Source organism: Anabrus simplex, chromosome 1 (genome assembly GCF_040414725.1).
Source record: "Anabrus simplex isolate iqAnaSimp1 chromosome 1, ASM4041472v1, whole genome shotgun sequence".
NCBI lineage: Eukaryota > Metazoa > Arthropoda > Insecta > Orthoptera > Tettigoniidae > Anabrus > Anabrus simplex.
Window position 1 is genome coordinate 730460961 of NC_090265.1, and position 26776 is coordinate 730487736.

The window sequence follows — 26776 nt, forward strand, 5'->3', positions numbered from 1 at the left end:
CAAAATATTGACCACCGGTTTCTACACACTTCGCCCATCTTTCAGGTACAGTAAGTTATGAATGTCATGCCGGAAAAACTGCTTGTCTTTTCCGGCAAACCATTCGTCGAGCCATTTTCCAACTTCCTCGAAATTGCTGAAGTACTGCTCCGCGAGCGCGTGCCCCATTGATGCGAAGAGGTGATAGATGGCGCCAGGTCGGGGCAGTACGGCGGGTGCGGAAGGATGTCCCATTCAAGTGATTTCAAGATGTCTTCCACTGGTTTTGCTGTGTGAGACGGCCCATCATCGTGTAACAAAATCACTTTGCCATGTCTTCTGGCTCATTCCGGTCATCTTTCGATCAATGGATGATTTAAAGTAATAATTTATTGGCGATAGCGTTGTGCATTAGGCCTAACGGTTTCCCCGGGGAATTGTTCGTCTTCGCACTTTTGTGTACTACCAGAGCGCGCTGTCTTTCACATTGAAATCACCACGTTTAAATAGTCGAAACCATGTCTCACATGTTCTAATACAACGATATGTTTCTAACAGCAAACGATGACTTTCCACAGCCTTTTTCTGTTGATTAAATAAGAAAAGCAATGCGTGCCACAAATGTTCTTTTTCAATCGCAAACGTCGACATGATCACTGAACGATGCAACACAGACGCTAGTGTTTGGCGGACTCAACTTGTGTGTGTTTTTAGGTTAATGTCAGACGAACAAACTGACATATGTGTCAAATTCATACGCTGCGTACTGTTCGCTGGCGCCATCTCTTAGTAAAACCGGAAAAGATTTTTGCATATACCTTGTACACTTCAGAATGTCTAATATTCAACAGGAAGGGACTCACGGACAAACTCGAAATCCATGAGAGAAAAATATTGAGGAAGATATTAGGACCAGCCAAGGAAGGTAACGAATACAAAAGGCAACTGAACCAAGAGCACTACAAATACTGTGAAAATATCATGGGCGTGGCCTGGAAGGGATGCCTAGCATTTTATGCAAACGTATACAGGATGCATCATGCCAGGTTGAACTATCAATTTCTCGTTTACTGACAAAAGAGGAAAACCAGGTCACCATGGTTGATGTCAGTAAACAAAGATCTGTAGGGACGGGGAGGAACAGAAAGAGACTTACAAGACTGGACATCCTTCAGGAGGATGCTTAAACATATGATATTCCAGGACAAAACACCAAGAAGGAAGACAGATGCCCTCTGGACAAATGAGAGGAAGGAAGAACACAGCCAGAGGATGTGCAATTACTGCGCAAACATCAAAACCCATCTCAAGCGCAATAGTTGAATATCGTGGTCCTTAGTCGGCCTATACGAAACAACAAGAAGACTGGGGTTATTATTTTAATAGGACAGCAAGTCAACCATCCTCTGTTAACAAGTTAAGTGGCTTTACGTCGCACCGACACAGATAGGTCTTATGGCGACGATGGGACAGAAAAGGCCCAGGAGTTGGAAGGAAGCGGCCGTGGCCTTAATTAAGGTACAGCCCCGGCATTTTCCTGGTGTGAAAATGGGAAGCCACGAAAAACCATCTTCAGGGCTGCCGACAGTGGGATTCGAACCCACTATCTCCCGGATGCAAGCTCACAGCCGCGCGCCTCTAACTGCACGACCAACTCGCCCGGTAAAATAATGCAACGAACGAATTTGAAAATGAAGTAGATAACAAACATGAAGCCGAAATGGACACAAACACATCAAAAGAGAACGCAAGTTCCTTTTAGCAGAACACATGAAATGTACGTATATGTCGTCGAAAAATCCACTCTCGCCCATAAAGCGAATGACGAGATCAAAAGTATGCGTTCGAGTGTCTCCTGCAGGCCGAGGCTTCGCCTTAGGCCTGGAAGATACGCGCACTCTGTGAGGATGTGAGCCACGGTGAAGTCGGTATCATAAGAACACACTGGGGAGTCTTCCCTATTTAGGAGGTACGAGTGCTTAGTTCGTCCTTGACCTATCCTCAGCCTACACAAAACGATGGCCTCTCTCCGCTAAGGCTGGAAATTAAACCGCCACAGGGTAGTTGTCTTCTTAATTGCTCTCAGTTTAATGGGAGTTCGGATAGCTAGCCACTCCGATTCCCAGGACACCAATATGGTTCGACAGAACAAAAATATCCCTAGCTCGTAGATTCACAGGTCTAAGAGGTAAAAGTACCGCTTCCTTTGTAGCTTGATCCGCAAGTTCATTTCTCGCAATCCCAACGTAGCTTGGGAGCCACGCGAAAGTGATACTGGTGCCAGTATCACATAACCTGGCTTAGAAGGTCATGCATCTGCTGCACCACAACGTGCAATGGGGAATATATATCAGCAGATCACAGAGAACTTAACAAGTTAGCACACGGGAGAAAGTGACATCGTTCATGGCTCGGCGTAAACTGCAGGTTCTCTAACATGGAGTAAAGCTCACCAGTATACAAGCTACAAACAGTGATCTTGGTGCTGATATAATAGGAAACGAACCAGCGTCCCACATATTATCTGATCTTAGAACTATCCGTGAAGACATGTCTCGCAGCCAGATACTTCTGAACGAAGTCCTGGATATACCTCCAGTGAACAGAGGCATTCTTGTTCACCTTAAATCCACGGGTAGATCTAGCCGTGTATCCAGTCGCGGAACTAGCAACGGAGGTAGATCGGTAGGGGTCCGCTCAAGACAACCGCCGATAGCCACGTCTAACTCACGACACAAGCTTTTAATTCAAATCCCAACAGGCCGTGTGGCATTCGGCCAGTTTTCCTACCTGTGATAGTATTTCTGACGATTCGGAATTGGGGAGGGGAGTATTCTATTGGGCAATAAAGATGCATTGATATAATGAATGTTGCGGCATTTCATGAGTTTTTTTCCAAGTTTTCATTCCCCTCCCTGAAGGGAGGGGCGGTCCACCTTAAAGGTTACGCCTTCACACTGGCTAGGAGTTTCGGCTGGTTGGGAAGGAGCAAGGACAGAAGTCGATGGGAATTTGAAGTGAGGAAAAGTGAGATGCGTGTGGAAGTTTTTAATATATGACTTAGGAGATTCATGACGGAACTGAAGGAAGAGAAGTTTCAAGCAAGGGGGTGAGGAGGGAGTTGAAGAGCAAGGAGATGAAACACCGATGAGAAGGTTACAGGAGAAGTGGGTATGAGTCGGAAAAGGTCAGGAGGGACGATGGTGGCGAAAAGAAGAAATTAGTTTGAGAAGGGGGTGGACTAACGGGTTGAGGGGGTGGAACAGTAGGAGGGGTCGGCCGGGAGTGAAGAGAGATGGTGTGGGTTGGAGAGCATGCTGGTGGAGGTGGTGAACGAGAAGGTTCCACTCTATATCGATGACAATAGATGGGGGCTCCGGTGGCAATGAGGTGCTGGACGTCGGTGACAGTCGGGAGGAGGAGACGTACCATATATGTTGGGCCTGAACTGGTCTGAATTCGAAACGCACGACAGGCGGGGATTCCGGCGGCGTGAAGTTCCTGTAGGATGTCCCAGCTGGAGATGGAAGGGTCGATTCCGCGGATCACACAGCTGGGGAGACCACGATGAGATGTGGATTGCTGTGTGGGCGACGATGACGGTGGTGCTGCTGCGACGTTGTCTTGAAGCGATGATTGAGGCGATGGCGGCGTTGAGTCGACGGATCCCAAGGGGTTGCTAGGAATGAGGAAGGGGTTAACCGTTGTAGAAAATGTGGGAAGTGGAAGGGAGTAGGTCACAATGGGCGATGGGTGGCAAGTCGTGACAACAGTAACCTGTATATGAGAGGAGGACACAGGCGTCGTGGTAGAAGTCGTGGTGGTGATACTTGTTGTAGGGGAAAGGGAAGAGGAGGTCGATGTGGGTTGTCGCGAGGTTATGGTCGGTGGCATGTGGACGACGGGGAGGGTGGTGGGGTCGGCAGAGAGTTGGGCAAGTATGGATGGAGGAGTAGATTCCACAGGGTAGAAGCGGTTATGAACGGATACGCCGGCGTCGATGAGGCGCTGCTGATCGTCCAATGTGGGTATGTAGAGAAGAATCAGTGGAGATGGTGATGAACTGGTGCCGTCCAATAGCCAGTAAGCGTCATGTATGCGGAAGCCGGCGGAGCGGATGGCGGTGCAGATATCATCTTCGGAGATGGCTGGAGCAATGTCTGGGAAGATGCAGGTGTAAATGGCGACAGCCAACGAGGCGTCAACCTATGCTTTTTGGAGGGCGGCTAGGTAGCAACTATAGATGATAGCCACACGGCTGCACAAAAAAGATGCGTGGACGTAAAGTATAGTCCGATTTGGAGATGGCGGTGAAAAGCCAGTGCGTGTGTCCCCCGCAGTGGGCTCGTGAGATGTGATGTAGTCTCTGCATTTCACGAGTTTTGGCAGCGTACGTGAGGACTATCTGCTGCCGTCTTTTCCTTAAAGGTGGAACTCAGGATTCATTGAGTAGGCCGGGAATCGGGCTCGTTCAGAAAGCTCCGGTTGTCAGCCTAACTCCACTATGGTGTATTCTATCTAAAAGATTCCGCATAGTTCTTGGTGCTGAACCATACGGCCCTCTGCTATAGTCGATACGGGGAAAAACGCAGCCATGTACAAACGTAGCAGTACCGCACGAAGTGGTGGTGGTGGTGGTGGTGGCAATGAGTATTGTTTTAAGAGGAGGTAAACTAGGAAACCATCCTCTATATTACACTAATCTGAGGGGAAAAATGGAAGGTGTCCGACATTTCAAAAAAGAAGGTATCGGCCAAAGAAAGACAAGTGTCACGAAGGGCGTGAAAATGAACGATTCCCTAGGCCTCGAGTGCTCTAATACCGTCGGCGTCGCAAAGGAACAAGAGCTGACCAAGGAAGATCGGATAGGATAGATGAAAGAGAGGAGCCTGGCTCAAGTAAGTGGAAGCAATACCAGGACTCAGCTAAGAGCCTCTTGATCACCAACCCACTCTGCAAAGTTCGTATCCTCTGGCCCCTTTTAATCGCATCTTACGACAGCCAGGGGATACCGTAGGTGTTATTCTACCGCCGCCACCCACATGTTAAGTCACTTCATGAAAGGAATCTTCAACTGACGGATGTGGGTCTGCCACGTAAGTCCTTTATCGAAATGGAGACCCAGGAATTTGCAGGTGTCTACCAGTGGTCAGACACTGTTTCGCAAGTGGTGCTCTGGTTCAAGATGTATGGGCTGATATCGTCAGAAGCGCATAACTGAGTTTTTCGCCGCAGAAATTCGAAAAACGTTCTAGTGTCAATCTGTCGACTCGGTAAGCAGCTTGCGGTAGCTGTATCTCAGCGCAAACGCTATCCTTCCTGTGGTGAAATCGAGAGAGAGAACAAACAGCAATGGAACGGTTGCGGGCCCAGCAGCGGCAACGATGGCGATTTTGTACAGTGATAGAGTGAGGACAGGTCTCTGTGAAACTCGATACTCTTGAGTGTGATGTTGAGAACATGCCCACTACTCGGACTCGAAATAGCCAGAGGGACATGAAGTTCTCAATAAACTTGGTCCCATACCGCAAGGTGGCATCGTAAGATTTTTTCAGGTCGAAGAAAACAACGATCAAGTGCTCCATGCAAAGAAGGCGTCCTCCAATCTGACCATGCGATCGACGGAACACCGATGAGAGCGATAATCACATCGGTAGTCAGTTAGGAGACCTCTTCCTTCCAACGTCCACACCAGCATCCCCTCAAATGGTTTAGAGAGGCCATTTGTTAGGCATATTGGTCTATAACTGTCCAAAAGCTTTGGATCTTTAACTGGCTTGGGAAATAGTATTGCAACTCCCTCATGACACTGCGATGAAAACTCTCCCTCATGCCACGTCCCACTGAGGAAGGTGAGGATGTCACTGAGACATCGGACACTTAAATATTTGAGAATTTGATTTTGGATTTCTTCCGGTCCAGGATCTGTGTCCTTGCTCAGGACGAATGCACTCCGCAGTTCCCATTCCATGAAAGGCAGATGATTTACTCACCCTTCTGTCCATGATGAATCCCTTAGTTGAGCATAGTGAAGAATTTGGCCTATATGTTAACCCTTCCAAAACGAAAATGATGGTGTTTTCTGAACAGTGAATAAGAGCAAATCTTACAATGAAAGGGCGAGTTGGCCGTGCGGTTAGGAGCGCGCAGCTGTGAGCTCGCATCCGGGAAATAGTGGGTTCGAGCCCCCCTGTCGGCAGCCCTGAATATGGTTTTCCGTGGTTTCCCATTTTCACACCAGGCAATAGCTGGGGCTGTACCTTAATTAAGGCCACAAGCGCTTCCTTCCCATTCCTAGGCCTTTCCTGTCCCATCGTCGCCATAAGACCTATCTGTGTCAGTGCGACGTAAAGCAAATAGCAAAAAAAGAAGGTCATCTAGTAGTAGGGCAAGTTCCCTCCTTCAAATATTTGGGCACCATGCTGAACGATCAATGTGATTCCAAAGCAAGAAATAAAATCTAAAGTTGAGCAGGCCAGGAAACAATTCATTACTATGAAGAAATTCTTTGTAAGGCCATATCTCAGTCTGCAGCTACGAATCCGCATGATCCGCTGCTACATATTCCCTATTTGGTTGTGAAAGCTGAACCCTGGATCCAAGCGCTGAAAATCGTATACATGCCTTTGAAATGTATATCTATCACCGCCTCTTGCGCATATCTTAGATATTGAAAATTTCAAATGTCGAGGTCCTTCATCGGATGAAAAAGCAAAAAGAACTGTTACTTATTATAAAACAAAAGGAAACACAATACTTGGGGCATGTTATGAGGGTCGAGCGGTATCAATTACTACAGCTAATTATTGAAGGAAAGAATCAAGGGAAACGGTCCATTGGTAGACGGAAAAATTCATGGCTAAAGGACATTCGAAGATGGCACAGATATACATCAGAAGAAGCTTTTTATGTTGCATTGTCAAGATCAGAGCTGGGGCTACGTGGATCGCCAACCTCCATTTGGAGACGACGTCCTAAGGAGAAGAAGAAGAAGAATAAGAAGAAGAAAAGCAGGTTATGTAATACAAAGTAGTAGAGGCGAAGAGAGGTCCTGAACCCCTGCCTCGCATTTTATCCTACTGTTTTGAGGGACGAACGACTTGATCAAATCTCGGATTTAATGCTACAGAATCAACGCGCAAGTTAGCAATAGAACCCGGAATCTCTGAGTGTAAAGAACAAAATGCTGTTAGAAAAGAATTTCAATTTTACCGCTATAAAAATACCGTTGTTCAAGAACAGGTGATACGAAGAGGTTGTGAATGGTTCCAGTGATTCATAAATCGGCAGAGACCTGAAGTTTTATGTAGTACTTTCAAAAGACATTAGTTCACAAACGGTGAACTACCACAAGGATCCTGAGGGGATGATAACCGAAAATATTAAAATGATTGTACAGGAAGAAAACACCAAACGATTTATCATTTAGGAATACTCAAGTGGTGATTTAAAATTGTCACCGAATCAATTAAAACGTCCACTATAATTTTGTCCACAAAGTCGTTCCCTGGATTCGAAGCTTTTTCAATATTCCGCATGTATGCTTAGGTACACTGCCTCTGCTTCCAAATAGCAACTGATGGTCTGTTATATTATGTTTCTCATTCAGATAGGACTGTATGGTTCATAAATGCTCTTTTTTCCTGGTCAAATTCTTTAGCCTGGGATAAGTCTTTTTTTTATTATTATAGCGCACAAATTGTGCGTTAATTAAAGAGAATCAGACGTACAGAACTCAATGAGCGACTTGTAGGTGGGCCGGCGTAAAGTTGCACATGACAGCTGCCACAGTGTTGGTCACACAGCAATGGCGCACGATTTATTCTTTATTCAAATAATTATTTCATTCCTGCCCGGTAAGGGGCTGGTGAGTGAGTATATAAAAGTTGAATTTTGGAACCTATACATAAAAGTAGGCTATGTCTCGTACATAGTGAAAACAAAACAAAGTCAAATACAGAGTGAGACAGAGAAAATGTAAAACATACACAAGTATATAACAAGGAAATAGTATGTGATTTCTTCCATGTCAGTCTATTTTTCATTGATTTCGGTTGGCACATAAAAGAACAGTCTCGTGCCGACGATTACGACACTTGATGTAAGCACTATAGTCATAACAGAATTGTGAAGAGACTAAAGAGAAAATGAACAGTAACTTGTATAATAATAATAATAATAATAATAATAATAATAATAATAATAATAATAATAATAATAATAATAATAATAATAATAATAATAATAATAAAAGATAAAATATAAACACACAACACAACGTACTGAGAGAGAAATGTCTTCAGTTCATCTTGACGTACGATACGAAAAACACTATGGTGGAAGCAGAAGGAAATGAACGAACACTAGTGAAACAATGAGGACGCGAAAAACACAGAATGATTGAAAATGAACACTGATAGAGATGACTGGTTGTGTCGTAAAGCACTCAGACACAGATATTGGAGGCCGGTACCACTGCCGCGAGGAGCATCATAATATCCAGTAAAAGAAATATTTAGAATAAAAAGGCAGTGGGACAGAGGGGGAAGTTACGTGATAGCGGTGGGAAAAGGTAAGAGATAGCAGGAGAGCGGTCATTATTAAGGATAGCGGTGGCAAGAGGAGAAAGGTTGAGGGCTTATTTAATCGCGGAATGATTGATGGCTAGGGCAGATTGTAACTATTTGAGATGAAGATCATGGACATGAGTAAGGATGGTGGGAAAGGAATAAAGAGATTGGAAGTCAGCAGAAGGGGGTGTCAAAGGGGAGTTGGTATGCAATACGCATAGCATGTCTGTCAATTTTAAGCAAGGTCACGTATTGTTGTCTGCCAGCTGTGAGCCAGGTCAATGAACTGTATGTTACGACAGGGCGGATAAAAGATTTATAAACTGTGAGGATTTGGGAAGGACGGAGGCCGCACGTTATAACAGTAAGAATACGGAGGGCTCGGAAGCGTTGAAGGGCACGTCTGTAGACTTGTGTTAAATGATGTTTCCAATGAAGGTTGTTCTGGAATTGAATACCAAGGTAGATTAGGGTATTAGTTTCTGTTTGTGGAGTATTATACAACGTTAACAGAACTCGGTGACGGGGTCTAGAGAGGCGCGATTTTTTCCGGAACACAATAAATTGGGTCTTGGTGGGATTAACAGCAATATGCCAGGCGTCGAACCAGGATTCGAGAACGGAGAGGTAGGTCTGTAAATAACGGGTAAGAGTAACAGCAGTAGGTGTAAGTGCAAGAATAGCCAGATCATCGGCATATTGATAGAGTCTTAAAGGGGGGTCGGGATGTGGAATATCAAAAGTATATAAAATATATAAAAGTGGGGAAAGGGGGGGAACCTTGGGCTACGCCCGCAGTCATACGAAAGGAATAGGAACGGGTACCATGGATGAGAATCTGTGATGATCGATGTTGAAGATAGTTGGAAATAAAGCGAATGGTAGTGATAGGAATGGGAAGATGGCGCAACTTAAAAAGCAACCCAGCATGCCAGACTGAATCAAAAGCCTTATTCACATCGAGGCAAACTAAGGCGGCAGTTTTACGGGGGCGAAGAAAGGCATTGAGAGAATAGGAGATGTGAAAGGGGCGATCTTGAGTGGGATGATGGGAACGAAAACCGGCTTGAGAGGATGGAATAAGACCTAGAGAGTCGAGATAGGAGGAAAGTCTCCTACTCAGAATCCCTTCTAGGATCTTGCTGAGGACAGGGAGTAAGGAGATTGGGCGATGTCAGATGGGAGTTTATGGGGTTTTAGGAATAAGAGAAGGTTGGCGTTACCCCCAATGATCGGGTTACGCACCAGTATAGAAAATGTAGGTGTAAATAATGCTAAGAAGATCAAAAAGAATAGGAGGGGCTTCTGGAATATGACGATATGAGATGGTATCTGAGCCAGAGGAGGTGTTTTTCCGATGTTTCAGGAAAAGCCGTGTGTCATTGGGTGTAATGGGAGCATTTAATGGAAGAGTATAATCAACATGAGAAAAATGAAGGAATGAAGGTTGAAGTTCAGGGAGGTTAGGATCAGAGTAAGCAATGATGGTGGATTCGTGAGAATGATGGGAATTAGGGGCGTGGGAGGGGAAAACAGTTTGATAATAGTCAGCGAAAAGATTAGCCTTGTCTTGGTCAGTTTGTGGATGATCGGGGGGATGTGTAACAGGGTAGCGAGGAAGAGGGTTGGTAGTTTTAGTTAGTTGTCGAAGAGTCGTCCAAAAACGTCTAGGGTCGTGATAATCAGCTAGCTCAGTATACTTGTCCATCCACATTTTACGTTTAATAGCTTTAATATATGAGCGCGCGTGGCGTAAAGTTCGGCGGTGTTGTTGAAGAGAAGTAGGGTACTTGGTTCGAGTATATGCAGTAAAGTAGTCATGAGCTAGCTGCAATAAACGGAGAGCTTTGGGGGGTATAGGAGTTTTGGAGGGGTGGTAGGAGTGAAGAGGAATATGAAGAGAATCAGCGGTAAGGATAGCTCGCTCTATTTTAGAAATTAGGGCGAATAGAGTGGGAATATTAGTAGGCGGTACAGCATCACTGAGTAAGTTAGTGAGAGTAGTGCGATAAGCATTCCAATTAGTGTGATTGAAACGACGAATAGGGGGAGGGCGAGGAGGGGGTAAGGTCTGACGGGGAAGCATACCAGGAAAGGTGAGTAGGGCTTGGGCGTGATCGCTACCTATAGAAACGAGCTGCTGGATGGTGATGGATGTGGCAAGGGAGGGAGAAAGAAAGAGGGCATCAGGGGTGGAATTATTGGCTGGGAGGATGTGGAAAGGAAAATGGAAGCGCATGCCCCGGAGAGACGTACATAAATTAGTGAACCCGGAGATTTGAGTGGGGGTATAGGAAGTAACATTAAGATCTGCAACTATAATATATTCAGAGAATTTAGCGTCTATGTATTTAATAAAATCAGAGGGAATGAAAGGTTTAGAAGGTTTGAAGATAGTAGCTACCGTAATAGTTTACTGAGGAGTAATTACTTCTAGTATTAGATATTCAGAGAAATTAGTTTAATAAAATCAGAGGGAATGAAAGGCTTAGACGGTATGTAGATAGTAGCTACAGTAATAGTTTACTGAGGAGTAATTACTTCTAGTATTAGATATTCAGAGAAATTAGTAGGGAAGTGAAAGTAATGCTGAACAACAGTAAAATCCCGTCTGACGCCGATAGCCACGCCACCACGGCCTTGAGTCGGACGATCAGCGCCATACAAAGTAAACAGGGGAAATTGTGGCATTTGGGCCGGCGTCAGAAATGTCTCATTCAGAACAAAAATATCCGGGGCATATAGACCTCGTGCGCATGGATGTTGCTGCGCTCTGGCGGCAAGTTGCTCGAATAGTTCATGTGACTTGCTCTCGTCAGAGAAGTGAAGCAACGCGATTATCAGGCTGCGTTTGTTGAGATACGAAATCAGCTTCGAGATGGAAGAAAGTTCTACAAAGAGTAGAACAAATTGTTCTATGGTTGGATGTAACTATTCCTATAGAAATTGTCCTCCTGGAATGAAATTCTTCGTATTCCCAAACAATAAGCACACATTTAGACAAAATTGTTCGTAACATAGGTGTCTTAGTGAACTTCAGTCCTCCGATCATTAAAGCAGACGACTAGTATCTTTTAGGTAAAGGCCTAAACTTATACATGTTTATGTAATTATTGAATTGTACATGATTCCATCAATTTAGTTCACTGCTTTTTTACTTCTAACTCAAGTAGAAATTATATCATGTTTGAAATGTCTGAATAGTGATAAAATCTATGCATAAGTATGGTAACAATGTAACACTGAATAACGCTTGTAAATTAGCGGAAGGTAATGTTCGAAGTAAAACCTCCGTGCCGTGAGAATAATATTTGAAAGGAATTCTTCTTTTCTGGAGACACCCACTTTCACACTTTTCTTTGGAGAATATACAAAAAAAGTCACGGGAGTTGAGGTTCAAAATATACAATGATGCCTGTATCTGGGTGTAATATATGTGAGTTTCCTTAACTTGATATCACCATCAATGTCAATATACAAATTTGGAACATTACACATGTTCTCATCAATCACGGGCTTTTCCCAACACGAGTAAGGGAACTTAATCTCCAAAAGAGAGGGTCAGTCCTGATCTAGCACTATCCCATCCAGGCCACTAGGGTTGCTCTTCGTTTATTAACAAACCCAGCTGTGACACGCAACATTGGGACGATAAACAGAACTCCTGAAGTGCCCTCTGCTCATTATTTCTGCCATATCTCACTGCAGGACTGTTTATGTCCTAAGAAATAATAAGCTGAGTTGCCAGTTTATTAAAATCTCCACTGTGCAGTGTCATGATCTTGTGTACACTCTGGCTGGCAGATATGTGTAATTTTCTTTGATCGAACCACGCAGGATTTTTAGACTGAACCCTAGTCTCAATCGGCATAGCATACGTATACGATTTTGTGACTTTTACGCTGTCATAATAAAAATTCAGGACGTCACTTTGCAACGTGCACTCATAATAATTGTTTGGCACTATTGATATCTTGCCACTTGACAAGTAATTTATTCCATAGCATCTAAACAGTTTATTAGCGTTTTGAATGTCTAATTGCTGAAGACACTGAAGTGAAAGTCTTGTTTCGCTCTGTCCTACAACATCATCCACGATAGCTTCAACAGTGGAATTGGAGATAATTAAGTATTCACCTTCACACTCGGCCTTCAAAATTCTAGTAAAAGCACAGTATATAAATTTAATTTTCTCATAGTTCAGTGTTGCTGAATGTTTCAAATCCCTCACTTTCCAGTACACTACAAACTAGCCGCTGCGGCAACATTTTTAGGTTTTTCCCATTGTTGCAGAAAGGAAATCTTCGAAGTATCTCTTTTTGTATTAATATAAATGCAGAGCGCAGCAATGTACTTACAGCATTTGGGAAGGCTTGCTTTGCATTCACACTCGGCTGGCTGAATATTCCTGTTGCAATCGATCTCTTGAATGTTAAAACAAGACTAGCATTAATTAACGAAAAAATAATTTACAATGGCAATGGACACGGAAAATGTGTACTGTATATTAAAGTTATGTTTGAAATTAATAGTCTATATATACATATATACAGTACAAGAAACTTGCTCATATAAATAAATAAAAGAGTTTAATAGTAAAGAGAAAATAACAAGACAGACTAGCAATCACAATATCCAAATTACTTGAGAGCACAGCTGTGATAGAACTGAAATAATTGTGAGAGGATTATTCGGAATTTCTTGGCTTTCTTGACCGGGACTGCTGTCTCTCGTATAAGACAGCCCCTCAGTTGGTCTCATGAGGATGACTTATGGTGCAAAAAGAAAGGTAACTATTACTGTAAGTTTAACTGCATAAGGCGTTTGATTAATGCTCGTTTCCCTCAAACAGAAGCTGGATATTTCTTCTCCCACTCGTTCTTTCACCTGGAATATGTGATTACTGAAATGACTTATCCCAACGAATATTCTGAAAGTCCACACAAATTTCTATGGGCGACGACAGTTCAGCTTTAAATAGCTTCCGTCACTGTCACACTTGATTCTGCCACACAAGCCACTACACACAGTCGTCACATGAATGTTCTGAGCGAGTTGCCGCTAGGAGCGCCAGCAGGTAAAATATAGCTATTCGCACGAGGTCTATAAGGAAAGGGAGGTGTCCAGCAGCAGCCGATTGGATTTAAGAGATCTTATGTTAGCATAGTAAAGCTTCAATACGCTAATGCATAAAGTGAACAGTACTTGGGGGGGAGGGGGGGGGGGAGGAAATTGCGAAATGCATCTTATTCCCCGAGTACACCACGTCGACATGGGTGTTCAATCGAGCAGCTAGCTGAATCTGACTTAGGATGTGTGGGCGATGGAAGGGGAGGACGTTCTGTAACACCATCGTAATAAAACGAATGATGTTCTCAGAACTCGGGGAAGGGAGGGAGGAGGAAGAGACAGGGGTAGAGAGGTCTTGAGATTGAACAGGGACAACGGTTTCTGGGTGATCAGGTTCAGGAGCAGGTTTGGAACGACGCGTATAACTGAAAGCAGGATGTTTTTGATTACAATTAACACACTTTGAATTCGACTTATTGGGACAAGGATGAGTAGGATACTCCTCACGTGAGCTGATGGCACATACCTCCGGATGAACACACGGTGTCCCTGGGGCGTGGTCGAACCTCTGGCATGTCCCGCAGCGGATCTTCTGAGGTGGTGATGTTCTGAAGGGTTCCACCCGATGGCGCCGGGCGTAGATCATGGCCCCGTCGCGGAGTAGGGCGTCGAGACGTCGCGTGATAGAATGCAAACCAATGAAGTGGGTCCTTGAGCATTTCGAATACGGATGACTCGAATTGGAGTTGAGCAGCCACCTCATCGCCGGTGTAGTCTCGGTCGACTCTATAAGCAACCACAGATAGAATTGTTGCTGGTCGGGTGGGCGGTGCAGGACGTTGTGCTGGACGCTGTGTGGTGACATTAGTGGCCCATGCATGTGTCCCCAGTTGATGAGCTCCGATGTTATTCGTGAAGTGATGGTAAAATGGTTGGCAGGTTGGATTTCCAGTTCATAATCGTGAAGGTTTGGCGTGAATTTTACAATTAGTTGATAGATGCACCTAACGTTGGCCTTGGTGATGTCCAGATTTGTAAGCTTTATCAGATAGAAAGGCGGTTGAACAGTAGGCTGGAGCGACGGAGTAACAATACTGCGCTAGCGAATATTAGGGGGTATTGCTGGGTTTTGCACCGCCTGAGCATAACTACCTACATGTGCAGGCATGTACGGTGCAAGTTGGTCCAACAGGTTGGTCAGTTGGTTGGTGGTCGATGATCCAGGGCCCAGCAAATGGATCCCAAGGTCCGTTCCAGAAGATTCCAGACGAGCATTAGATCCCGGTGAGGTTCCGACAGAGTCTGGAGGACGTTGTGTCAGGGATTGCGTCGGACTAATTATTTTCCTTTCTCCATCAGGACTTCCCGAATCAGACTTCGATAAACGACGAGATTGTTTTACTTGAGTAGTTTCCATATCCTTTGGTGGTGACCTGGGCGAACGTGATCGCGCAGGTGATGGCGGCGGTGAAGTACTCATCGCGTAACTTCCAGAAACTTCCTGATATGTAGACGTAAGACTGTCGACGGGTAGAGATTCCGGTCCGATCATATACTGTAGACTGAGTGGCGGGCGCACGAAGCGATGTTGTCGCCTTAACAACAGCTGATTGCACGACACATGAGTTTTTAAAAACATGGGAGAACTGTTTTTAATTTCATCGCGATGATACACAATACAAATGAAATCGGCCGACAAAAATCGAACTTTCAACTCACCGATTATTCATCACACAAAATTATACGAAATAAGTAGATATACTACGAAGTTCTTATTATCGCGATGTTAGAAAAAACGGAATAAATTGGGCGACAAGGATCTCACTTTAAATATACCAATAAATGTTAGACACCGGTGCTAACACAAAATGTTTCAAGTAAAATCTATAAAATTTACGAAAATTCAGAAACCTTATTTTCATACCTGATTCACAAAAGTAGAGGCTGGATACCCTCCAGGTCACTGCCATCACTTCCGTCGCCTTCGTTGTCATTGTCAACGTCGTCTAGGCAGATCATCAACTCCTGAGAGTCACTGATGATGTCATGTATTGCCATTGCAGAGTTAATGAATGCTGCGACATGGCTAATTTTCTTCCTCCACAAAGCCGCATCCATTCGAGCAATACTCTCCCGGAACAGTCCTTCCACTTCAGTAACTGTGAAGGATTGGTTATTAGTGCGTACGTAATGTTTTACTTCATCCCATATCATACCGGTACCAACTCAATGAGGTTGAAGTGACATTGGTACGGCGGCAACCTAATAACTTCGTGCCCTTGTTCCTTCGCTACCTCGTCGACTACATATTTTGCTTTACGTCGCACCGACACAAATAGGTCTTATGGCGACAATGGGACAGGAAAGGCCTGGGAATGGGAAGGAAGCGGCCGTGGCCTTAATTAAGGTACAGCCCCAGCATTTTCCTGGTGTGAAAATGGGAACCACGGAAAACCATCTTCAGGACTGCCGACAGTGGAATTCGAACCCACTATCTCCCGGATGCGAGCCCATAGCTGCGTCCCCCTAACCGCACGGCCAACTCTCCCTGTGTCGACTAATTTAGTCATACACATATGCGCTCGGATATTTGTTTACTGCAGCCATTCCACTGACAGTTCTTTACGGGCGCTCGGTCCGACTCGTTGGCTGAACGGTCAGCGTACTGGCCTTCGGTTCAGAGGGTCCCGGGTTCGATTCCCGGCCGGGTCGGGGATTTTAACCTTAATTGGTTAATTCCAATGGCACGGGGGCTGGGTGTATGTGTTGTCTTCATCATCATTTCATCCTCATGACGACGCGCAGGTCGCCTACGGGAGTCAACTCAAAAGACCTGCACCTGGCGAGCCGAACATGTCTTCGGACACTCCCGGCACTAAAAGCCATACGTCATTTCATTTCATTTCACGGGCGCTCGAAGTAGGGGTCTTGTCCATTATTACGGAGTGGTAAGGTGCATTGTCCATAACAATGACAGAACGGACTCTGAGCTGTAATAATCGAACGCGTGTCTTCGTATTGCATCAGCCTGGAAAGAATTAATTCCTGTTACAGAAGATAGCTTAATTAATTCGTTTCTTTCCCGGAGTGCTGTGAAACTAGTCCCTACTATTAGCCCCGTTTCCGCTACTGCTATGTTCCCCAGTCATTTTTTCCTTCTGTTCTTGGAGGCGAACACCTCTCTGAATAACAGTACGCTTTGAAAGCCCTAATGTTTGACGTATGCGTTCCACAACATGATCTGCAGGAACAGAGAGACGGCTATACAAGCGTAAGAACTTCCTCTCCCTCTCGTAAAACTGACGAGTTTTCCGCACTAATTCTAATGCCTGACTATTAAGGGACACTCCGTGGCGCAAAGGATTATCACTTCGCGCTTCATGACTATGTTGTCATTTCCGAGACATCGCACTGCATTCGTTAAAATAAAATTTCACAATTATCTCACAGTGAAAACAAAACTTTCATAAACGCGCGAATCACCACTGACCACGTGCTAGCGGCGACAGACAAAACGGCAACACTTCAATACGGTAGTCAAGCTACTTATAGATGGCACCACTGTACTACCCATATTACCAACAACAATCAACTGAAAGTAGTTCGTATTTATTTTGTGGTTCGCTTAAACGTTATAATATTTTTTAAATGCTCATATTTGTGTAGGCAAATAAAGGATTATAAGCACTGTACGGAATTAAATACGAATTAACATGAATAAAATGCATAACAGTATCTGACATAAAAAGTTGTAAATTGGTGATTCTGATTGACGGGTAACGTTCTTCATTTCATTTTGTAGTGGTGCCAACATGACTTACAACTGTCAAGTGCACCTTTGTGCCGGCCCACCTATAGTTAGTCTTTTGTAATGCACAACGTGATAACGATCACAATGATTATCGCAGACATACAAGCACATGTTACTTGGGTTGTGGAAAGACTTCAACTTGAAAACCCTGTGACTGAATCCATGCACAGCCATTGAGGTCACAAAGTGTCGCAGTGCCTGGTTTGTATCAGCCAAGTCTTGTTCACCATAGCCTCAGTGGAGGAAAAATCTAACCAGATTTCTTTCTTCTTCGTCTTCTTCTCTTCCCTCTCATCCATTAGCCTCTTCCAAGTGTCAGTTGATGGTAGGGAGAACTTTAGTCCCAGCGCCTCGATTAGAAAAGGCTCTCCGGCGAGTTCGTAGACGAGCCTTGATCTTGTGTATTTAGATACACGCAATGTTGTCTTTAGATAGCGAGCCCTGACCGTTTCCAAGTCCTAAGATCATTCTTTGTCAACTTGTCCCACGTAATCTCTATACCATATCTCTGACAAAATTCTGTGAAAATGCTTAAGAGTATGTCCTCTAATTATGCACATTGTGCGAAATTAAATTATTATAAGTTAGGATAGGAATTATTTTTGCGTCAAATAGCGCCATAGAGGTCTTTAAAGATATCTAGTAACAAATTTAATGTCGTATATTGCTTTTATTGCCGCTATTACTCTTAGTCTTATGTGTATTCTATAAGAAAGTACTGTCATCCGAAGGGTTAAGCCAAAGTATTTGAAGTTATTTACAACTCGTAATGGCTCACGCTTAAAAGTCAATACATCTCGAGGGGAAGCCCGCCCTCCTTTCAGTCTTTCTTTCGTTGACTTCTAGTTGATTATATATTGTCCAGACCTCCGAAGCGTTTAATGCTTTCTGTACTTCAGCGATGTCTTGTGAACCTATTACCATGTCACCAGCACATTCTTCGATGATTCTCTTATCGCTTGAACAACGTCATAAGTGGCGACGTTAAACAACAGAGGGTTGAGGGGGTCATCTTGAAGCACGCCATTAGTCTGAGTAATCACTTTTGAAGTTGTTATATTGTCTGATATCATGCCTGTGTTTCTCCTCAGCATGTTATGAACCAGGTTAGTGAGAACTTTATTTTCCTCAACTAGTGTATCGAGTTTAGAAGAGATGATGCTCCGGTTTACAGTATCGAATGCCTTAGTGAAGTTGATGAACACAGCATGAAACTTTCCCTTCGGAAGCCTGATAGAATTTTCTATGTCATCTGATAAATTACTTATTGCCTATGTAGTATTCCTACCTCTTTTAAGTCCGAACTGTTCTTCTGGAGTTTTCTCGTCTATTTCCTTGTTTAGTCTTTCCGTTACAAGTTGTGTTAACAACTTCAACAAGTTGTTCTCCAAAGCGATTCCCCTGTAAGATTTAGGATCATGTAAATCGCCTTTCCCTTTGTAGAGCATCTTTATTAGGAAGTTTTTCAAACGGCCGGTATGTCCCCTAATTGTAGACATTGGTTCATGAGATCTGTGAGAGATGGTAGGATGATGTACGCGGCTGTCTTTAGATGCTCGCTATAAATGCCATCTGACCCTGCAGCTTTCCCATCTTTTAGGCTTATTATGGTTTTGTGCACCTACTCTTGTGTAAATAGTGCGAAGTCGTTGTACTCTGTTCCATTGGATCTCTTCGAGTAAGCATATGAGGAATTTTGTTGGTTCAGGGTCTTGTTTAAATGAACCTCCCAGATGTTCATGCCTATTTTACTAGCAGTTTGTGAATTCCTAGGTTTCAAAGCTAAATAAGGGCCCTTCATTGCCTTCGACACCAATCTGCTAGCTTGCGATTCAATGTAAGCCTTTGGCGTATTCTTTAAGAGATCCTTGTATTTTTTCCCGAGATGGCTAGAATTTTCTATATGTTCAGATTTGTTACTTGCTTTTGATACATGTAGGGCGTGTAGTTTTCTTTGCAAGTAGCAAGCTTGGTTGAACCAGTTCTATGATCTTCTTTTTTTAACTTTTGTAATTGCAGATTTAAGGAAGGAAGTATTTTTCGTACCAGTTGGTTGAATCAAGAATAACAGCTATCGAAGGTTACCTGAACGAATCGTATCCATGAAATTTCATTGTAATTTTTGTCCTAAATGGAGGATAATAATAGCTTTCACGCAAATCAACAGTAAAATTAGCGATAAATTAATAAAAACCATTATTACCTAGAGCAATATAAATACGTAACTACGGCGACTATTTCGCTGTAGACACGACTCTAGTGACGGGACTATCGAATGAAAACTAGTGAATTATTCGATAGTCGTCAACTACCATACAACAACCGATTGTTTCTGCTTGCCTGTTTTTCATTCGGATCATAAATTCCAATTGTTTCCACTTGTCAGCGCTGAAATCGACCTCCTCTTTCGCCATCAGAGTTGATAGTAGACTCTATACTCTTCGGCATGAACTCCTCGCCTGGCGTGAATTATGATGTAAACATAAACTAATAAACCGAATAATATGTTCAGATTTATTTCCCCCTCCCAGACTCTGAATCAAATTTGTATAATGATCAATGAAATTTTATTATTGTGCACTTTATCAATAGACAATCATATTATAGTTTTTATAAATACTTTCCATGTCAGTCGCGATTGAGACAGTGGAGTGAGCGGATGTGCTGAGTAGAGTGCTGAACATGGGTGATTCCCTAGTGCAGTACAGGGCAGCTATAGGAAGGTGAAATGGAGGAGTGAAATGTAAAAAAGTGATAGGAGAGATGAAAAATGGAAAGCAAATTGGAGTATTGGTAAGCTTGAAGGTAGCCGCAGTGATAGTAATTTTATTGGAAATTGGTGGAGTTCAGCTAAATCTGGGTCCTGGACCAGTTGGTGTAATTGGATGGGGAGAATTCGAAGTGATAAAGGAACTGGTCAAAGAACATGTCAGGATGAGCAAACAAGAGACCTAATTACGGAACAAACCAAAGAAATAAATAAGGAATTACAAGAGCTAAAACAGTGTGTTCAAGAGGAGGTGAATGGGATAAAAGAAAGAGTGGCTCACAACACAGAGGAAGTAGAACGCCTGAAGACCAAATTCAGGGATTTGGCGGAGGAATTAAGTCGAATAAAGTGGTCAGAAAACAGGACTAATCAAGAGCTCAGGAGTAAAAACCTTTTTCTTTATGGTGTGCCGGAAGGAGACAACAAAAACAAGGTGGAAGTAGTATATCAAATGGTAGAAGTAATACAAAGAAAAATGGAGATAAATTTTAGTGAGGTGGAATAGACGATGTATATAGGGTGGGGAAAGTGAAGGGTAGGAGGCCGATCAAGGTTAAACTAATATCAACCCTGATGATGGAAATAGTGCTGAGAAATACCAGTAACTTAAAAGGTGAGAAAATTTGGGTAAGAAGGGACATGAACAACGGCGACATCAAGGAACAAATATTTTACGCAGACACCTAGGCAGAGCAAGATAACACGGTCTAACGGCCTACATTAAAGGACAGCGTCTGATCGTCGGAGAAGGTCGCTGGTGGCGCACGAGGTCACCAGTACAGCTACAGGAAATAGACGCAAAACACCATCAGCAGGGTGTGACGTGTGGGGCAGGAGCAGAAGTGAGCAAGGTAACACTGACGTAGGTGGGAGCGATATGGCAGAAGGAAGAGGAGTGAAGTCCACGTGGAGGAGACGAGCAGTCAGCGGTGCACTGGAAGACAGCCCTATCGAGCAACGCCCAGGGGACAGCAAGGGGATAGAAGAAAGAAGACGAGAGACTATGGTAAAGGGTAAAAACCTAAGTTTAAAAGATTTATGGGCAAAGAGAAAGTCACAGACTGATAAGGGGGGAAAGAGAATGATGAAACGCCTAAAACTCCGGAAGAGTATACGGTAGAAATAGAACAAACTAGGATCACAAGGAGTAAGCCTTCAAATGTGGCTGAGAGTAATAAAAACAAAACAGAAATTGGAGATGACGTAAGAAGAAATAACTAAAATTGAGGATAGGGTTTGTACATATAGAAGGAATATTAAGTAAATTAGGTAATAAGGTAGTGACAGAGATGGTGGAAACGTTTGATATATTTGTATTTTTGGAAACTTGGCTGCCAGAATGGAGAGATGTATCCTGGAAAGGATTCGTGGTTAAAAATTTAATGAAAAAGAAGAAAGGGACCAGGAGTAGAAACCCGGCAGGAATATCACTCTTAAGAAAAGGAGAAATTAATAACCAAATAGAAGAAATACCGAATGATATGGCAGACGTATTATGGAAAAGGCTTGGACTGGAAGGGAGAGGACAGAAATATATATGCCTGGCGTTTTTGTATAATCCTCCGATAGGATCAACATATTCAAACAGGATTTTTTGAGAATCTAATAGGTGAAATAAATATAATTAGAGGGAAGTTTAAAGAAGCCGGAATTATAATGATGGGTGACTGGAATGCAAGAGTAGGAGACTTAACCCCAATCTACAATAAGGAGGGAGGATAGGTAATGAGAGGAAATAAAAGGAGTCAGGACAAAGAGAGGAATATCTATGGTAATAAACTCTTAGAATTAAGTGCCGCTGAAAACCTATTTATCGTAAATGGGTGGTGGAGGGGAGATGAAAGAGGAGAGTTGACATACATTACAACGCAGGGAGGGAGTGCACTTAACCTGGTGGTGTGTTCAAGAGATATATTGGAGATGTTAAAGGAGATATAAGTGAAGGAGTGGGCGGAGTCACACCATTTCCCAATTTATGTTACACTAAGGAGACAGAAGCAAGAGAGAACGTTAGTGGAAGGAGGGGAAAATTGAAGAGTACTATAGTGCAGAAATACAAGTGGTGTGTAAAAACCAAAAATAAATTAAAGACATGTCTAGAAAGGGAAGAATTTCAAATTATCAAGGGTGGTATCGAAGTAGCACTAAATAGTAGGAATGTGAATTTAGCTGTAGAATTGTTACAGAAACTCTTGAAGAATATAGCACAAGGGAAAAGGAAACATGAGCAAAAGAGATGGGATGAAGGATGGTATAACAATGAATGCAAAACCAAGAGAGTGTAAGTGATTAGAGCCCTGAAGGCCTGCAGGAAGACAGGGGATAAGGGGAGGGAACAGTTTTGTAAAATAAGGAAGGAGTATAAAGAGCTATTAGTAGAAAGAAAGAAACTTTGGCAGAAAGAACAGGCTCGGCTGATTAATAAAGAATGTAAAAATAGCAGGGAGATAAGGTATGGAGTAGAATTAACAGACTAAATAGAGGGAAGATAGGTTATGTAAACTCTAAAATTAATAAGGAAGAGTGGGTTGATTATTTCCAGAAATTATTAAGAGGAAAATAGGTGTGGAAGAATAATGAGAGGTGTATGTGGAGCGGGGTGTTGAGATAAGTATACCTAACTTAGATGATGAGATAACTGAATACGAAGTGTTAGAGGTGATGGGCAAAGCCAAATGTAGGAAAGCAGGGGGGCTATGGGGTTTATCGAACGAGTTTTGGAAAGAAGCAGTTAAAAGTAAACAAATGCTGGGAACTATGGTAAAGGTATATAATAAGCTATTTGAGCTTGCAGAATTTCCCAGGGAATGGCAGAGGGGCATAATCTGCCCAATTTACAAAAAGCGGTGGGATAGAGACAATCCTAGTAATTATAGAGAAATAACACTATTAGATTCCCTCAGTAAGGTATATACAGGAATCTTAGCAAGCAGACGGATGAGGTGGGCTGAAGAGTTCAACATCCTCACGATATTCCAAAGTGGATTTCGAAAGGGGAAAAGAACAACCGATAATATTATTATTGTTCAAACAATAATAGACAAATATTTAAAAAAAGTAAAGGAGGTAAAATATATATTGCCGCAGTGGACTTTGAGAAGGCCTTCGACACAGTGTACAGGGGGGCATTGTTTGAGAATTTGGCTCGGTTAGGGCTGTCCAACAAGATGAGAAGGGCGATTGAGGCTATATATAAGAGGGTATATTGCAGTATTAGAGTAGATGATGGAGTAGTATGTGGATTAATAGAGTCAAATATGGGGTTGAAACAGGGGTGCAAGTTATTACCGATTTTCTTTTTGTTATTTATAAACTAGCAAGATACCCGTGCTTCGCTACGGTATTATAATGAAATTTATAATTGAATGCTTAACGTTTTATATCTAATCCACCGAAATTCACGATCTGACTCGTTTTCTGAGAGAATCCTCCAAAATTCATGATCTGACTCGTTTTCTGAAATATTACGGCAAAGTTCCTCCCATTTTTCTATCTTTCTTTCCAACAATCGATTTCGTACTTCCCGGGCTAGGTCCAGGTATTCCACCAGTGAGTTGGGTCCCTAAATCTTTGCCATCTTTTCCTATAAGCATTATTAATAAGGATCAAATCCTTGAGGAGATCCGGCGTGGTGTCGTCATGGGTGCCTTGGCGGTACTGAACCCGCGGCCGGAGTGCAATCGTAGTCATTACCCAGTCAGGACCCTTTTCCAACGCGGCCCGCACATTTTGACGACGGTCCAGAATATTATTATTATTATTATTATTATTATTATTATTATTATTATTATTATTATTATTATTATTATTATTATTATTGATGGTTTAGAACCCACAGCAAGATGCAAGACCGATACTTGGCGGTATATTACATCTGCTGCCATTGTCATTGCTGAAAATGTGACCAGCACCATCGTCGCAATGTAGGCAGTGCGCGAGATTTCTGGCGATACTAATGATATACTTCCGTGTATTATTGACCTTATTATAGAGGTGAACAATTGCACGCTCAATATCATTCCTATCGTTTATTTCAAAAGGGTTTAAATTTTTATTTATATACCAGGAGAATCTACTGTAATCTAATTTCATGTTCTCCAAAGGAAAGTATTGTTCTTGAAAGCGAACCCAGGAAAGATTAAAAATGATCAGTTTATGATCAGAATAAGTACATTATGAACAGTAAAATCAATTGATCTCAACTCTTTTTTCACCCCACCGCCGTTAAATTGATTTACCCCCCCCCCCCACCCAAAGAAAAGAAGGCGTGTTTTCTTATATTTAAAGGAGATTCCAAACACCAATGTTTACCTTCAGTTCTGAGATATAAGTATCCACATAAAAAGAATTCACTTTTTTCACCTCCTTTCACCCCCCCCCCCCCTAAGTGAATTTCCCGTTAAATAATACTTATTTCTTTAATAGTAAAGGATCTTCTAAATACCAATTATCACGACTATAACATCTTCAGTTTTTGAGATATGTGTCCTCATGAAAGGAATTCAACTACTTTTCACCTCCGCCCCCAAGATGATTTCCTCCCAAAACGCTTTTTTCCTTGTTTTTAAAGGAGATTCAAACACCAATTTTCACGGTTGCACAACTTCAGTTTTTATTAGATGTAAGTATCCTCATATTACAACTTCAATAAATGTTTCAATTCTTTCACCCCCCTCCCCCACTTCATTGGATTTTCCGAGAATACCTGTCTCTTTAATTTTAACGCAGATTCGAAATACCAATTTTCACGTCTGCAAAATCTTTCGTTTTGAAATAATAGTACCCTTATAGAAAAAAATTAAACCAATTTTTCAATTTCCCTCCCCAATTAGGTGGATTTCCGAAAACAAAAAATCGTATTCCTTTATTTTAAAGGAGATTCCAAATACCAAATTTCACATCTGTAACATCTTCAGCTTTTGAGATATCAGTATCCTAATTAAAGGAATTCAACCCCAACTTCCGTCACTTTTACCCCTCCACCAAAGTGAATTTTCAGAAAACAAAAAATACATGTTTCTTTATTTCATTAGAGATAAAAATACTATTTTTCACTTCGGTAACATGTTACGTTTTTGAGATATACTGCAGAAATGTTCATTTTAAAATTTCACTCCCTTTTTAGTTCCCCTAAAGTGGAGTTTCCAAAAACAAATCACCTATGTTTCTTTACTTTTACAGGAGATTCCAAAACTTTTTACGTTTGTAACATTTTACGTTTCTGAGATATACTGTAGATATAGTCTTTCTAAAAATTCACCCCAATTTGTCACTCCTGTTAACCCTCATTAATTGGATTTTCCAAAAACAAAAAACGTGTTGCTTTATTTTCAAAGGAGATCCAAAAATCTCAATTTTCAGGTCTGTAATATCTTCTGTTTCTGAGATATAAGTATTCTCATTTAAGGCATTCAACCCCTTTTTCACCCTTTTTCACCCTCCTACTGGGATTTTCCGAAAACAAAATGTATGTATTTATTTATTTATTTTTAAACGTGATTCTAAATACCAATTTTTACAGCTGTACACTTTAAAAGTTTTGAGATATATATACACTCATTTAAAAAATTCACCCCCTTTTTTCACCCCCATTAATTGAATTTTCCAAAAAAATACATTTTCTTTATTTTTAAGGAGATCTAAAATATCAATTTTCAGGTCTGTAATATCTTCAGTTTCTGAGATATAAGTATACTCAGTAAAGGCATTCAACCCATTTTTCACCCTTTTTCACCATTACTATTGGGATTTTCCGAATACAAAAACATGCCTGTTTCTTTATTTTTAAAGGAGATTCTAAATACTAATTATTACATCTGTAAACTTTAAAAGTTTTGATATATAGATTCGCTCATTTTAAAAATTCACCCCCTTTTCACCCCCCACATTAACTGGATTTTCTAAAAACAAAAAGTACGTGTTTCTTTATTTTTAAAGGAGATCCCAAATACCAGTTTTCAGGTCTGTAATATCTTCAGTTTCTGAGATATAAGTATCCTGATTAAAGGCATTCAACCCCTTTTTCACGCCTTTTCACCCCTCCTATTGGGACTTTCCGACAACAACAAAAATGCCTGTTTCTTTTTAAAGGTGATCCTAAATACCAATTTTTACATCATGCTGTAAACTTTAAAAGTTTTAAGATATAGGTATACTCATTTTAAAAATTCCCCCCTTCACCCTCCCATTAATTGGATTTTCCAAAAACAAAAAATACATGTTTCTTTATTTTTAAAGGAGATACCAAATACCAATTTTCTGGTCTGTAATATCTTCAGTTTCTGAGATATAAGTATCCTCATTAAAAAATTCTAAATACCATTTTTTACACCTGTAAACGTTTAAAGTTTTGAGATATACACACACTCATTTTAAAATTTCACCCCCCTTTTCACCCCGTTAGCGACGGAAGATCCAAAAATCCTCCCTTAGCGAGCACTTACATGTTAATATGAATGTATCCCCAAAATTTAATTTCTTTACGTCGGCTCGGCGATGATGAATCAGTCAGTCAGTCAGTCAGTCAGTCAGACAGGACAAGTTCTTTTATACATATAGATGACTAGCTGATGTACC

At 42.0% G+C, this 26776-nt stretch overlaps 1 protein-coding gene across 1 annotated transcript in view; it reads left to right on the top strand.

Moving 5' to 3' along the window:
- The window catches only part of LOC136872725 (chitooligosaccharidolytic beta-N-acetylglucosaminidase), a 158884-nt gene that overhangs the window by 60861 nt on the left and 71247 nt on the right, over nucleotides 1–26776 (top strand). The window lies entirely within an intron of this gene.